A 16,716-nucleotide genomic window follows, 5' to 3' on the forward strand; every position below is an offset into this window, starting at 1 on the left:
GTGGAAAGATGGTAAGAGCCACAGGATCTGAGAATTTGCTGATTTCATTTCCTATTAATGTCAGAAGCTACCCCCATTATGTCTCATAAACATGACTCCCTAACATTAGCTGAACAAGGATAACAAAAAGATACAGACTAATATGGACCAGTTGGGGGAGAACAACCCAAGAGGCCTCAAACCTAAACAAAGAACTATAGGCAATAAGAAATGCTGGGAGACAAGATACAATTGGCAAAACACATGAAACTCAAGAAGAAGTAAGACCAAAGTGTGGATACTTCAGTCCTTCTTAGAAGGGGAACAAAATACCCATGGAAGGAGTTACAGAGACAAAGTTTGGAGCTGAGAATGAAGGAATGACCATCCAGAGACTGCCCGACCTGGGGATCCATCCCATAAACAACCACCAAACCCAGACACTATTGTGGATGCCAACAAGAGCTTGCTGACAGGAGTCTGATATAGCTGTCACCTGAGAGGCTCTGCTAGTGCCTGACAAATACAGAAGTGGGTGCTTGCAGCCATCCATTGGACAGAGCACAGGGTCCCCAATGAAGGAGCTAGAGAAAATACTCAAGGAGCTGAAGGGGTTTTCAGCCCCATAGGAGGAACAACAATATGAACTAACCAGTACCCCCAGACCCCCCAGGGACTAAACCACCAATCAAAGAAAACATATGGTGGGACTAATGGCTCTAACTGCATGTGTAGCAGAGGATGGCCTAGTCAGTTATCAATGGGAGAAGAGGCCCTTGGTCCAGGGAAGGCTCTATGCCCCAGTATAGGGGACTAGCAGGGCCAGGAAGTCAGATTGGGTGGGTTGGTGAGCCAGGGGAGAGGAGAAGGTGTAGGGGGTTTTCCAAGGGGAAACTAGGAAAGGGGATAACATTTAAAATGTAAATAAATAAAATATCCAATAAAGAAAGGAAATGCTGGGAGAGGAAGAAATGTTCTTCCCAAGAGAAGAGCACAGCACTTGGTTATCTAGTACCAAATGGTTAGCCCTGAAAACATACATGCAAGTAACATTATACAGAATGACCAGATAAGATGACTGATTGTACGTAGGAACACACATGCATACACATAAATTTATACACATACATATAATGAATAAAGAGGTCATGAATTTGAAAAAGAGTAAGGAAGAAGTATATGAGAGGATTTGGAGGGAGGCATGATATAACCTCAAAATAAAAGAAATAATTAAAAATAAAGAAGAGATACACAGTATCATACCATCATGTCCTGTTTCCAACAGGAAGGTATTATGGACACATATAGCCTCAATAGCATTGAGAATACTTGCTTGAAATTTTGTGCTGAATTATTTTCATGATAATTCTCCTCAGTTATGAGTGGAATGAATTTTCTAAATCTTGGCACACTAAAACTTGCACCAATATACTTTTATATTTGAATGAGAGTTTAATGGGCCATAAGAATCTAAGTTCAAAATCCTGTCCTCCCATGTGCTTAAATTTAATCACTTCACTAATTTCCAACTACAGTATCGCTGTATCTTAGAGCTGAAGAGTTTTCCTTTGTCAATTATTGAATTTTAGTCACTGAAGAAAAATTGGTTTTCTTTTAAACTTTTGCTATTAAAATGCAAAAACATATTTTGGGAACTGATATATGCCAACTTTAAGATAAACTTTAACTTGGGAGAACACAGGAAATGTTCTTTTGTAACCCTTCCCTCTATTCTTGGTTGCCTGATGTTCTATAATGGTTAGAATTTGTGGCAAAAGAACTACAAAAGTGCTGTTTTTGACCTTGCTAGTGTAACCCATCAGAAAGCACAGCACATAACGCTGGTGTTGACACACAGGTGCTTTTACTACAACATGTCAAGCACCAGCCTCTTCAGCTTCACCTCCACTGTGCTGTTGTTTCTAAATTTCCTTTCTCAGATGACACTATCATTATCTACCCAGACCCTCCACCGCAGGCATCTCTAACTTCTCCTCCTTCTTGCATTCTTTAAAGATGTCCTACTGAGAATCATCTCAGAAGCAGCTCCTAAATCAGGCATTTCCTCTCTATTTCAGTAATTCAACAGCCTTCAAAGAAACCTGTGCTCTTAGGGTATCATCTCTCCTCTAGGTCATTTTCTATGCTCTGCCTAGATTTCACACACACACACACACACACACACACACACACACACACACACACCTAAATCTGATGGAATCATTCATTACCCTAATCAACATTTGTCATGTATCCATTCATCTTGATTTCTATATAGAAGATAAGCATCCAGAATCTATTACAATATCATGAAAGAAATCTCTGTGATGTGACCCTGATCCATTTATTCTCTAGTCCTCCCCGCTTTTCCTCTAAATTCATGCCATAATGAGTTAGCTGTCCCTCAAATATTTAAATGTCACTGTCAACTTTACACACTCATTCCTGTCACTTCATTAATTTGGGATTTCCCTTTTGACTTACCCCAGTCACATTCACATTCATCCTTTCTAGACTTGTATGAATTACAATAAAGAGTTTCCTGATTCCTTCTTCACCACAATGAGTTGCCCTGCGCTCATGCCTGTATACTGCCCAGTTTTCATGGCATTCCTCTTCAATGTTGTGTCCCTAGCTGCTAGTTTGTGCTGAAATAAATTAACAAAGAATAAATAGGAGGATAGTGTACACATTTATGACCATGAAAAAGAGCAAAAGTTATTCATCCACTGAACATTACCTACAAACTTATCCAGCACATTTTCTATGGCAAAAGGGAAAAGAAGGGGATAGAGACAATTTTGAAGATGTAGAAATGGTTATTAGAAGAATGGATGGAACTGGAAACACTCTCTGGTAGTGTAATGCGCCCAAGGGACAGCCATTACCTTGTAATAGAAGATGGACATCCACTCAGTTCCCCAATCGTTCAATCTTCTAAGCTAGGTAATGGGACTTGGGAGCGAGCTGGATGACAATTACGTTCCCTTGGCAGCTTTACAGTCTGGTCTTAAAGCAGATGAGGAGGAATTTTGGGGTGTGGGAGGGCAAAAGAAATTTTATTTCTTCTAGGTAAGAGTAGCAAGACGGCTTTCAATTCATTTCCCTTGTCTTTAGATTAAGCTGCTCACCATGTTAACAAAGCAAACAAAAATTTCACTATAATTCAGAGTCATTTTTTCCTCTAAGCCCCCAAATAGTATGTGTGTATGGGATGAGTAAGTGAAAAATAATGCAGCTAACAGTAGGCCTCTACAGTTTTCTCAAGAAATAGGACACTGACATAAAGCTTTGCAAATCACTGTTTGATGGATATATTTTTGTCACACAAACTGCAGCAATACATGGAGCCTCAGCTTCATGACATTCTCTATTTCTAAAATTGTTTAATTCCTAATTAGTAGATTTAAGAACATGAAGTAAATTCAAGAAGAGTCAAGTGGTTTTCCTCTTCACATGCATACATACTTGCTATAGAATAGAGCACATTTGGATTGGCCTCTTGGTTTCATAGTGATCAGCACAGATAAGACTCAGAAGAATGGGACAATGTATTACCTGCAGCAGGTAAAGAGCAATGTAGACAAGGTAACTTAAAGTGCCATTCTCCTGCAGTAACAATGACAAAGAGGCTTCTATTAGGGAAATTTGCACATGTTCATCTAAGAAAGGCTGATCATCAAGTGAAATAACACACTCAGTTCAAGGTGATACATCTCACGTCAAAAAGATGCAAACTGAAGACCTCAGGATGAAGAATTTAATGCTACAATGGACAACATTACCCTAAAAGAATGAATCTATGGCCCAAGATTTGTGCTAATCCTTATGGCCTTTCAAGAGACCTCTGCTGAAACAAACCACTACAAAATCATGTAATAATTACAAAGGGCAATGCTTTCTCATGAATATAGGAGGATGTCCCTAAAAATGCCTGCCTAGCAAATAACAGTTGGCTAAACAAGTTCACCTTAAGGTTAAGAATCAGTTGTTTTTCAGTACTTTTCCCTTGGCAGTAGATGTTTGTTCTTAAAGTATATAAATCATGCAAAGTTGGACAAAATTTAGTTCCTTTCCTGAGCAAAATATACAAATTTATCCAGAAAGGTAAAAGAACAATATCTACCTTCCAAGAGCTAACTATAGGAAGATACTGATTAAATTCAATGAATAAAGGACTTCTGAAAACAAAGTATAATTATATCTTATTTTAATGAAGAAAGAGGGAGAGAGACAGAGAGAGAGACAGAGAGAGAGAGAACACATGTGTTCTGTAGATTGAAGTCAGAGTCAGAGGACACATTTTTGAAATCCAGTTTTTTCTTACCATATCAGCCTCAAGAACTGAACTCAAGTTGGGAGATTGACAGCAGCAGATGCCTTCGCCTGCTGAGACATCTCATTAGCCCCAATTTGTAACAATTTGTAATTATAAAATAGCATATACATGTGACTTACTTTTTAAAAAAACCTCCTTTATTCAGTGTTGGTTATATGATGATGTACTTTGACTACACTTGAACTTGGCTAGAGAGATGGCTCAGCTGCTAAGAACACTTACTGCTCTTCCAGAGGACTCAAGTTCCAAGCTCAGTTTCATATAGCCATGCAGAATGGCTCAAAACTTCAGTTCCAGGGGATCCAATGTCCACTACTGGCTTCCATGATAAATCAATTATAGTTTTCCCTGTTTCTTTGGGTCCTCATTTCTGAAGGCTCCCATGTCATGTAACACATAATAAATAAATGTGCATACTTATCTCCTAGTATTCTTTTTTTTTATCATGTATTAGCAGTATTATAAAATCTACCCAGTCAAACTGTGGTTCAGAGTCAAGTAGCATTAATATCACTTGTTGGCAATTCAATTTGAGAGCTTTACTTCAGATTTATGGTTTAAGATTGTACATTTCAACGTCACTGATGGGAAATGTGTGTAGTGTATATGTTAATTCTAAAAAGTACTATTTTGAAATATTTTCTATGTTCCAGACCTAACATCTTAGGAACTGAGTATTTCAGAATAACTAAAACCCATAAATTAAAGCCTCTCTCTCTCTCTCTCTCTCTCTCTCTCTTAACAGCTGTCAGCTCCTGGAGTGAGTTGATTTAGGACTACATTGATGGAGTGCTTTGTATGCACAAAATGAACCCCTAAAGACAGGATCTAGAGGAAAACATAAAATTAAGAAAATGATTAAAAATCTTTGTGTATGTAAAGAGCAAGCTGTGTTCTTCCCCCAAGCAGAGAACAGTCTGTGCTTTGCCCCCAAATGACTCCATTTTACAAACTGGCAGTTTATCCTCAGCTACTCCATTTTAAGTACAAATGCCAAGGTAGAATCACTTGGTACTTTATTTGGGCAAGAAGATGTCACAGATGCTGGCCACATACAACCTATTGCAAAGAAAAACACTCCACTGTACACTGTATTGTCTGGCAGTAAGTCATAAACTGATCAATAACTTGCCCTTTTCTTACATTTATATTTATATTTATGTTTATTTTATTTATTTGTGTGTGTGTGTGTGTGTGTGTGTGTGTGTGTGTGTGTGTGTGCCAGAAGTATGCTCATATTACATCATGAAAGTGGAGGTCAGCAGTCAGTTCATCATGTGGGTTCAGGGAATTGAACTCAGGTCCACAGGCTTGGCAGATAGAGCAGTTTCCCACTGAGCTGTCTCACTGGCCTCCTAAGTAATTTATTCTTGTTAGAAAAAAAAACACCTGTGAATTTATCTAATTAAGTTAGAAATAAATGGACACTTGAACTTTTCAAAACCAAATCAGAGAAGCCAGGATATGAATATGTCACCCACTTGCCTGAGAGACACTTTAAGACTGACTTAGTTGTACACACTGACAGGTCATCTTAGCTAAGTTTTGGGTGTACATGCCAGATATCAAACTTCTCACTCTGTCTTTGGGCTTTAGATTGGCATGATTACCCTGTCTGAGGTGGCCCAATTTCAGACTACAAGCTGTCAAGACCCTGCCATTGACAGCTCTGTGCCTAGAAAGCTCCTTGTCTCTATGTGGAGTTTGCTAGTCCCTATCTGACACTTGTTCTGGCTTCCCATTTGTGCAGCTCTTTACATTTGCTCTGGGTCAGGCCTCTTTAAAAGAATGTGGCTATTGCCCCACAGTCCTTTTTGTTTGTTTCTGGCTGTCTGCAGATCCTCATGTGCCATGGAATGTGGGACCTGAGATTCCGGCTGGAGTGAAGCCCACAGACGACTGCAGCTTTCAACATCTTATCAGAGAAGCTTTGTGGACAGCACTTAACACAGAAACTACCAGATGGTCAAAGTTCAGAGAAGATGTGTCTGCCAAGTGTTCAGCTATGAAGGAGACATCTATATCACATGCATTCCCCAAGGCAAATCAAGGATGAAGGCACAGAAAGGCTGTAAGAGCCAAACATTGGGGAGAACTGGGCTAAAACAAGTGTTTTCTGTATGTGCTAAGGCTGCTGTCCTCATCGATTCAAGCAATTTCATGTTGTCTGTACAAGAACAAGCCAGTCAACAGCATGGCTAGGGGATGGGCACGTGACCCCTGACCGCTGGCTGAGGAGCTTATGACAGTTGGTAGCTGTTAAGGGAGAATCTGTTTAATTTATGGGTGTAGTCCGCGGTTGGTTGCCAATGCTTCAGCAGGTTGTCCAACACACATATGTAAATGGTGCAGCACTAGTTGAACTCAGTGGATTATGAAAGGAGGAGCAGCAATCTGGAGGGAAATGGGAGGATCCAGGAGGAGGAGTTGGGGCATTGAATATTATTGAAATACATTGTATGCACATATGATATCAGATAGTACCTGAAACCAATAGCGGTTTCAGCATTTGTTCTACCCCAACCATGTGTGGGTCTCAGTAATTACCTATCTATTCCCCACTTTGCACCAGAGTCTCATGTATCCCATGTTGGTCTCTAGTCTCAAAATCACTGTGTATCCAAGGCTGACCGGCAACTTCAGATCCTCCTTCCTCATCTTTCTGAGTGATTACAAGCCTTTATCACCATGCTTGGTTGTATGTGATGATCTACAGTTTTTTTAGTCTCATAATTGCCCCTCTTTAAAATTTAAAATACTCACAGAAGAGAATTAGGCATTGTGGGTCAATGGGCTATGCATAGACAGCCTGGTCTCCAGTCGAGTTGAGGTCTTGAACCCCGGTGGGACCCGGTGGGTGATAATTTCCACCTACATGGGATGGAAAGCATTAGATCATGTCTCCTGAACCCCTGGAACCTATCAAAGTTACTGCCCCCACAGCCCCCACAGGAGAGGCATGTGACTATCAGTCATGTAGACAATGTCCCAAGCTTCTGGCATTCTGGCTAGACTCCTCCCCACAGTTACCTAGCAACAGCAAGATAGCTAAGCCCACTATAAGAGGGACTGCTTGGCCCCACCTCTCTCTCTCTAAGCTTTTACCTCTCTTACTCTCTAGCCTCCCTTCTCTCTCTCTCTCCCTCCTTCTCTCGGCGTAGCCATGGCCAGCCTCTTCTTCTCTCTCTCTACCTTCTCTCTTTCCCCTGCCTTTCTACAATAAAGCTCTAAAACCATAGACTGTGTCTGATCTTGAAAGCCCACCATGCTTGGACAATGGGATAGGCTTTCTCCTAACGAGCTGAGCCATGTCTAACCTCCCTTCAGAATGCCTTCCTACACTGCAGCCACAGACCAGACTAAGGACTCTCACCTGCATAGGAGCCACCCAGTGCCCCCCTTTCCCCCTGCTCTCTCCAGCCTTCCTCCCTGGGGGCCAAGTGCCGCACCGGGGCCCCTATTCTGTTTTCAGCTACTCCGAAGTATCTAGCATGGGATGCCGGAGGCTGAGAACCTGGTACCTGGGACTGCCCCTTGTCCAACACCCGCCGTGTGTGGTCAGTGGCCTAACACAGCCAGATGCCCACCGTGGGGCCTCGTGGAAAGTGTCTGGCAGTCCTCTCCTGTCTGCCCGCCCAGAGCACCGGAACTCTGGCAGGATGAGAATTCTCTCCCACTCCCCACTTCCCCTAACACCCACGGCCCTGCAAGGCATTGTTATTGGTGATCTTCTGATTCAGCCATACCTTATTGGTGCTTGGTGCCTTTTCAGGGGTTTTGACACTCATTTACCAACATACACTAGAGAGCCCCAACATACACTAGAGAGCCCCATTATAGGAATTCTCTCCCTGCCAGAACATCTTCTCTGCCATTGGTGCCTGATGTGATAGGAAAGAAATGGCTCAATTCCCAGAGCTTCATCTTTAACCATTAGATTCTTGGAATTAATCACTGGGGTATGAATGGGAATAAGAATGACATCTTTTTCCTCCTCCACCTTAACCATGGAGTTGCAAGAGAAGATAAAATCATACTTATTAAAATCTGCCTTCTCAGTTTCTAGACTCTCTGAAAAATAAACCAGGGCCCCACTTTGAGGTCTGTCAAGCAAAACTCTGCCCTTCCTAATCAGAGAGCTAAGGGTTCCAGAACACAACTCCTCCGTGTATCCATCAAGATCCCAACAATCCCTACAGGTAGGTATGTAAGTGTGTGTGTGTATGCATGTGTGTGTGTGTGTTTATGTATATATGCACCCCAGTTATATATATATATATATATATATATATATATATATATATATATATATATATATATATATATATAAAACATATATTTGTGTGTGCATGTGCACCTCTATCATACATTCAGGCATACATAACACAGAATCCACCCACTGCTTCACCTTCACATGTGTGTATTTACTGCTTCAGGTTTTATACTTGTTAAATGTAGATAAAACACACATTCTATATTGCTATGAAGAAGAAACAGAATGAAATAATACAAAAGGAAAGTATATAATGATTTAAAATACTATATTAAAGGGGTGAAATAGCAGAGGTAAACTATGATTATTTTTATAGATATATGAGATTTATGCCTGAGTGTTCTATTGCTGTGAAGGGACACCATTACCATGGCAACTCTTATAAAGGAAAACATTTCATTGGGGCTGGCTTACAGTTTCATAGATTGAGTCCATTATCATCATGGTGGGTAGCATGGCAGCATGCAGGCAGATATGGTGCTGGAGAAGGAGCTGACAGTTTTTCATCTGTATCCAAAAGCAACAGGAAAAGAGAGACACTGGGCCTGGTTTGGGCTTTTGAAACCTCAAAAGCCCACCTCAAATATCACATTTCCTTCAATAAGGCCACACCTACAGGGCCATATCTCCTAACCCCTCACAAGTACTACCTCTCCCTGATGACCAATCATTCAAATATATACGCCCAAGGGGACCACTCTTAGTCACACCACCACAATATATTTGCTGTTTTTTCTTCTTAATGTTTTAATCTATAGTGTTACATGAGATTGGAATGCGTGTCTCACCTCTGCCCCAGGGAGAGATATGAATTTCTGAAGTATCAAAAAGAGTTCAAGATTACTGCCTAGAGGGCTTTCTGGTAAAGAACACAAAGTGCTTTCCTCTTCTTTTAAGGTTAATCCATTTGGTCCATCACCTGGACAGGAAAGAAAATAATATAAAGGTTCCCTAAACACTCAGGCCCACAGGTTTAGATCTCCTTGTCTATTTCTACTCTCACGCTGTGAGTGTTTTCCTCCACAGTGCCCATTTGGTCACTGTCCATTCTTCAAAGTGGCTCATGTTAGCCTGTAACAAGATCTGCCTGTCTTCTACTTTATGCTCTATCTCATCTGAATTCAACAGGTACTCTGAGAGTTCTGGAGAGCCACAGGGAGAGTGCAGTGTAATTTTAATAACAATATTAAGTCACAAGGGAGTTAAGAGGCGTATGTGCCTGACAGAAAACAAGAAAAGCATTCTTGTTTGTGATATTCTCAGAACATTTATACCTGGGGAAGAAGTAAAGCTAAAATCAAAGGTCATACGCACCTTGGTTCCTTGTTATTTTAACATTTTCTCGTGTGTGTGTGTGTGTGTGTGTGTAAACTAGAGAACAACCTTGGCTATTGTTCTATCTACTCAGTCTCCTATTTTAATATTCTTGTGTAAATGCAAACATATCCTTCACCACAGACAGTTTCTTTTTTAGCCAGATATTACTGACCAAGGCCCAGGAACAGTGATTCTGGTTGTCCTGGAAGACGTTGCACTGTAGGAATGGTTATATGGAACTTTATCATTTCTGGAAAAAAGAGCTATTGGTCAAGGCATTTGCCCAATATATTGGTGGGGATCACAGGTAGATAAGCTCTAGAAAAGGTGGAAAACTGCAGAGGGTGCCAGAGGCTATCGGATGACATTCTTTGCTTTTGGGTGGGTGGAAACTAATGGTCTACTGAGAATTACATTTTAAATGTCAGTGGTTCTCAACTTTTGAAATGTTGTAACCCTTTAGTTCCTCATGTTGTGGTGACCCACAGTCATAAAAATTACTTTGTTGCCACTTCATAACTGTAATTTTGCTAGTTATGAATCATAATGTAAATATCTTATATGCAGGATATCTTGATATGTAACATCCTCTTAGAAGGGTTGTGACCCATAGGTTGAGAAACACTGGTTTAGATAGTTATAAGGGTGTTAGGTTAGTTACATGATTAATTATCTTTAATGGGACTAAAAATAGTCCATGATAATTTGGTTCTGATTTGCAGCATTTTAGCCCTCTGTAATCTTGAAGTTCAGTCATCTGGCCTTGTGCACAGGGGCAACTTGCCTTCTTTTCTGGGCATTTTGTTTATACTATTTGGAATATCTCTATTAAAATGGATGCTATCTTATTTCTTATTTACATATTCTTTTTTTTTCTTTTTCTAACCTGCAGGTCCTCTGCATACATATTTTTTTATGGTCAAGAACAAAGTCTTAATGTAACAGTGAGGGAGAACACAACCGGAGACATCTGGGCAATGATTCACACTGAACAGGGACATAAAAGGAGAGAAAGAGAGAGTGGTTAAAGCGAGAGATGAAGGTTAGAGTCAGAGAGAAGGAAAGAGGGCAAATGGACCAAGAGGTCCAGGAGCAGAGTCCAGAACAGAACTATTGTATGAAATATTTAATCTCAATTGGGGTTCCTACCCTGCTTTTGATTATCCAGTTCCCAGATAAAAGGCGCAGAACCTTTATATTTGTAAGACTTTACTACACCAGAAATGGACACATATTTACCCTCTAAGCTATTATGTCTACTTCCTTTTTAATAACCCTGAGTTATAACTTGCCATGTTCCATCTGGGCTGGTCTTAACTTCAATTGGCCAGCCCTCATGGCCATGTTTTCATGATTTACTTAACTCATGGCATCTTCCCTCCCTCTACCTACCAACTTTCTTGGTCTCTTCTCAGAGCCCCAGGCAAGGGAACTCAAACCTTACCTACCCTCTCTTCTACCCAGTCATAGGCTGTAGGCATCTTTATTCACTATTCAGGGATAACTTGGGGGCCAGGGTGGATGGGGGGGACAAGGTTATGGAGCATCACTTGTGTAAGTGCAGATTCCCTCATCTCCTGGGGAAACCAGGCCTTGGGAGCCAGTATTTAGCATAACAACATGACAGAGTCATGGTATACCATCTAGAAACATTGATTTGTACCTTGGCTATTAAGAAATGCTTCGTTATGAAATAATTGCTTCTGCTCATTGCTGAAATGTGTGTGCATTTATGCGCATAGGAAGCCACTCAGGTGGAGGCGATTTAATGTGATTGTAATTGCATGACTAAGCCGAGGGTGGGGAATCACAAGACTCAGGAAAGACTGGCTTGTGTAGGAGTGGACTAGTGTAATTAAACTGAGGAAGTAGCTACCTAGACCTAAGAACAATCTGTCCAACACGTTGTGGGTAGAAGTAGAAGCAGATTTTTTTTTTCCGTCAGAAGGGTCTAGCAAAGCATGGCAAATATATCAAGCCAATGGAGTGAGGGAAAGGGAACAACTGATTTTTTTCTTTGCATCATGAGTAGGAGACCTATCAGATTTCTAAAACTGGAAGATGTGTAAGATGGAGCAAGACAGGAAATCTCATGGCTTGTATAGAAATAAAAGAATAGGAGTCTAACAGTCATCTTGTTTCTTCTTGGAGTGTCATTTCCTGCGGCCTTCTTATTAAAAGATGCCTTGGCATGAGGTGAGTTAAGGAGTACACCTTTTCTGAAAGATAAAGCACACAATGGTAGCATCTGCCATCACTCTCCTTTAACAAAGTGATTGTCAGAGGACACCAACCTGATATTCTTTGCTCCTTTCCCCACTTTTCTTGGCTGCGCTAAATGAGTAAAATCCATCAAACCTCATTAAGAAGTAGCACCTTTACATCCATACAGCCATCACAAACATAATGGGAGCTTGTTGGGGAAAGATATATTTCAAGGCTGGGAACATTATTCAGTTAGAGCCCATACCGCAAATTCTAGCTCTTGAGAGGGAGGAGCAAGAGGCCAGAAGTTCAAGTTGATCCTCAGTCTCCATACCAAGTTGGAACCAAACCTGGGCCACATGAAACTCTGTCTTAAAAATACAATAGAAAAGTTATACTCTGGAACATAAATTTTTAACTCACCATAAAAAAATAAAATGAGTCCACCTGGATTAAGCAGTTTTTACTACTTCTAGAAGTTATTTTCTAAAGAATTAATCAATGGATGAAATATATTCTCAAGAAAATTATCCCCCAGACTCTATGGAAGAAAAGAGAGTGTCTATTTCTACATTAACTAAAATTCAAATGGTGAAAACTGTGAAGATTATATGCTCACAAAACTCTGGGGGGGGTTGTTTGTTCATTTGTTTGTAGCTCTTGTTTACTTGTTTGTGTGTGTGTTTGTATGTATGTATGTATGTATGCATGTAGATTTGTTTTGTTTTCCTGAGACCGAGTCTCACTATGTAGCTCTGGCTGGCCTGGAACTCACTATGTAGACCAGGCTGACTTTGACCTCATAGATCTGCCTGCCTTTGCCTACCAAGTGCTGGGATTTAAAGGTGTGTGCCACCATGCAAGGATTTGATTTCCTTCCTTCCTTCCTTCCTTCCTTCCTTCCTTCCTTCCTTCCTTCCTTCCTTCCCTCTCCTCCTCCTCCTCCTCCTCCTCCTCATCCCCCCCTCTTCCTCCCCCTCCTCCTCCCCCTCCTCCTCCTCCTCCTCCTTTTTGGCTTTTTGAGACAGGGTTTCTCTGTATAGCCCTGGCTGTCCTGGAACTCACTCTGTAGACCAGGCTGGTCTCAAACTCAGAAATCCACCTGCCTCTGTCTCCCAAGTGCTTTGATTAAAGGCATTCACCAACACTGCCTAGCTTTTATTCTTCCTTTATCTCTTTGACAGAGTCTTATTAAGTAACCTCACTCCCTGGAACTTACTAGGTAGTCCAGGCTGTACTTTAACTTGTATTATGTAGTACAGACTAGACCCTAAACTGCTTCTCTCTTCCAAATGCTGGGATCATAGGCATATTGCCACCATGCCGTGCTACAAGTCTCTTGAGATGATAGGACTGCCTAGGACCACCACGCCAAGAGTGGCACCACCCACAGTGTGCTGGGCCCTCCCACATCAATCATCAATCAGGAAAATGCACCATAGGCTTGTTCATAGACCTATATGGTGGAGATATTTTCTCAATTAAGATTCCCTCTTCCAAAATGCCTGGGCATTGTGTCAAGCTGACATAAATCTAGCCACTACAGTAACCCTGTTTCATTTATCTCTCACTTCTTTACTTCTTTAATTATTACTAAACTTTGTCCTTCTATCTCTTGTATTGATGCTGGAGAGGGAAAATGTGAGGCAGAGAGAGAAAGAAGAAGGGTGGAGAAAGGGATAGAGAGAAAAGGAGAGAGAATGTGCATGGGGATCTGGATCACTTGACAAATATTAAGTGAAATATTTGTTAATCTAATTGATGGTGCCAAGCTAGCACTTAAGCAATATCTGCATTGGCATGATACAGAAGTCACGTGTATTAGTCAGAGGAGGATAAGATATGCAGAGTAACAGTGACAACTGTTTGTGGCTTCCTTGTTAAAGGTTTACTTCTTTTAAGTATTATGCCCTTTTGAAATACAAAGACACAGAAACACAGAAATGCAAAAAGTTAGAGTCTGATTTTATATATATATATATATATATATATATATATATATATATATAGTGTGTGTGTGTGTGTGAACTTGGGCTAGAATTTATACTTTTCCAATTTGCCATCAACCTGTGATCATTTTACCAATTTTGTTCAAGCCACTCACCTAGCAATCTGTCACTCAGAAAGGAAAAGTAAGATCTCTTCAGAATACAGCATTTAGTAGACATACTTTAAAAAAAAATCTTTGTTTCTGTTCTACTTAAACCCAGAGGAATAGGAACGAATGGGAAATAATTGTAGAGATGGCATTTCATTTAACAAGGGGAAATGAAAACTCTTGATTTCCAGGGTTTTGAATTCATTTCCTTGCCAGCTGTGAACAATTAAATACTTTATTTCTGTATTCAATGTTTCTGTAAGACACATTTGCTGGTCCTGTGTTGGTGACACATTAGAAGTAAATTATTACAGTTACATAAACGGTAGCTTTATAACAAAGTCCGTACGCATTTATAAATGTTAGAATAAAAACATATTGTAAGATATAAGTGAATAATTATTTAATAACTTAGAGAAGGAATAGAATTTCTTTAAAGGTGGAGATTTGTAGTGTATTTTAGTATTAATATGAAATGTTCCCATAGGACTCGCATTGAGTGATTGATTGGCCCTCATTTTCTGACACAATTTTGTGAGATGATACAAATTTTAAGAGGTACAAGTGAGGTGAATCTATGTCATTAGGGTATTAGCTATCTTTGTGTCACCATGACCAAATATTTGGCAGAAACCAATCAGGAGTTGATGTGTTTTACTTTGGAACGTGGTTTCAGAAAAGGTTTACCTCAGACAGGTTCACTTCTTATACTATGTGTGCAGGTAGGGTAGTGGGCTGACAAGGCAGCTACCATCTTAGATATGGCCAGTAGCCATGGCAGAAGGGGAAAATGTCTGTGGAACCTTGGAGTTGCAATTAACTACTTAGCCTGAAAATGGCACCAGATCGTTCACCTCCATCTCATTGTCCAAAATGGAATATGGGTCGCCCAAACACAAGGTCTAACATGATCCCTGGATGTGGAAGACTAGAAATAGCTGCTGAACAGTCCTGTGAATACTATAGCCATTTATGCAATCTTTAGTCTTGGGCTTCTTTCTCTAAATAAGGAAGCTAGCAACATTGCAGAAAATGTTAGATGAGGTACTTACTAGGATCCCTGACAATAGCTCCTCATCAGTGACTGGTACTAATATTCAATAGTATACCATAGGAAAAGGGACACTGACATGAAGAAGACATACAAGTTGTTAGCTGCCCCATCCCCCTTTGCCCCACCCTTTTTGTCCCACCCCCTTTTTTACAATGATGTGTAGGATGAGCTAAGTATAATACAGACAATTGAATGGTTCTTCCTTTGGGACTGCATTTCATTTGTACATAATTCCACAGCTTTTGTTTCTAGGTCTTCTGCTACATTTGAAAGACCTTGAGGCTTGAACCCGGATAGTATGGGGGATGTAAGTTGTAATAATGAGGACATTAAAAACAGTAAGTCTTTTTTTCCCACATCCTCACCAGCATGTGTTGGCACCTGAGTTTTTGATCTTAGTCATTTGATTGGTGTGAGGTGAAATCTCAGGGTTGTTTTGATTTGTATTTCTCTCAAGACTAAGAACTTTGAATATTTTGTTAAGTGCTTCTTGGCCATTTGAGATTCTTCTGTTGTGGATTCTCTGTTTATCTTTGTATCCCCTTTTAAAATTGTGTTATTTGGTTTTTTTGAGGTTAACTTCTTGAGTTCTTTATATATTTTAGATATTAGACCTCTGTCAGATGTAGGGTTAATGAAGTTTTTTCCCCAATCTGTACATTGTCAATTTGTCCTATTAATGGTGGTTTTTGCCTTACAGAAGCTTTTCAGCTTTATGAGTTCCCACCCAACCATTGAACCGAAATTGGAGACCCCTATGGTTGAATTAGTGGAAGGGCTGAAGAAGCTGAAGAGGAGAGCGACCCCATAGGAAGACCAGCAGTCTCAACTTACTCAGATCCCTGGGAGCTCCCAGAGACTGATCTACCAACCAGGAGCATACACTGGCCACTCTGAGGCCCCTGGCACAAATATAGCAGAGGTCTGCCTGGTCAGGCCTTAATGGGAGAAGATGTTCTTAGAGACTTGAGAGACTTCAGGCCTCAGGGAAGTGGGAGGCCCCGTTGCTTCTGAGAGCATGAACACGTTCGTTAGAATTTCAATAGTTTGTTTAATGCTTGACTCCAAGGTCGGAACTTTTGTTACGTAATGCCTCCTGTATCTCAGGCTGGCCTTGAACTCTCTATGGTACTAAGAATGGCCCCGAGGTTCTGACATTTCTGCAATCACTTCCAGAGTGCTGAGATGACTGGTGTGCTTGACCAGACGCTGAGCATGAAGGGCTAGAGACTGAACCTATGGCTTCATGCATACTAACCCCACACAATACCAACTGAGATACTCTCCGAGAGTCTCTTTGTAGAGTTGATTTTTTTTTTTCATTTAAAAATGCTTTATTGAGAGGCCCATTGGACTTGCAAACTTTATATGCCCCAGTACAGGGGAATGCCAGGGCCAAAAAGTGGGAGTGGGTGGGTAGGGGAGTGGGGGGGGGTATGGGGGACTTTTGG

This window comes from Mus musculus, chromosome X, assembly GCF_000001635.26.
Source record: "Mus musculus strain C57BL/6J chromosome X, GRCm38.p6 C57BL/6J".
NCBI classification, from domain to species: domain Eukaryota; kingdom Metazoa; phylum Chordata; class Mammalia; order Rodentia; family Muridae; genus Mus; species Mus musculus.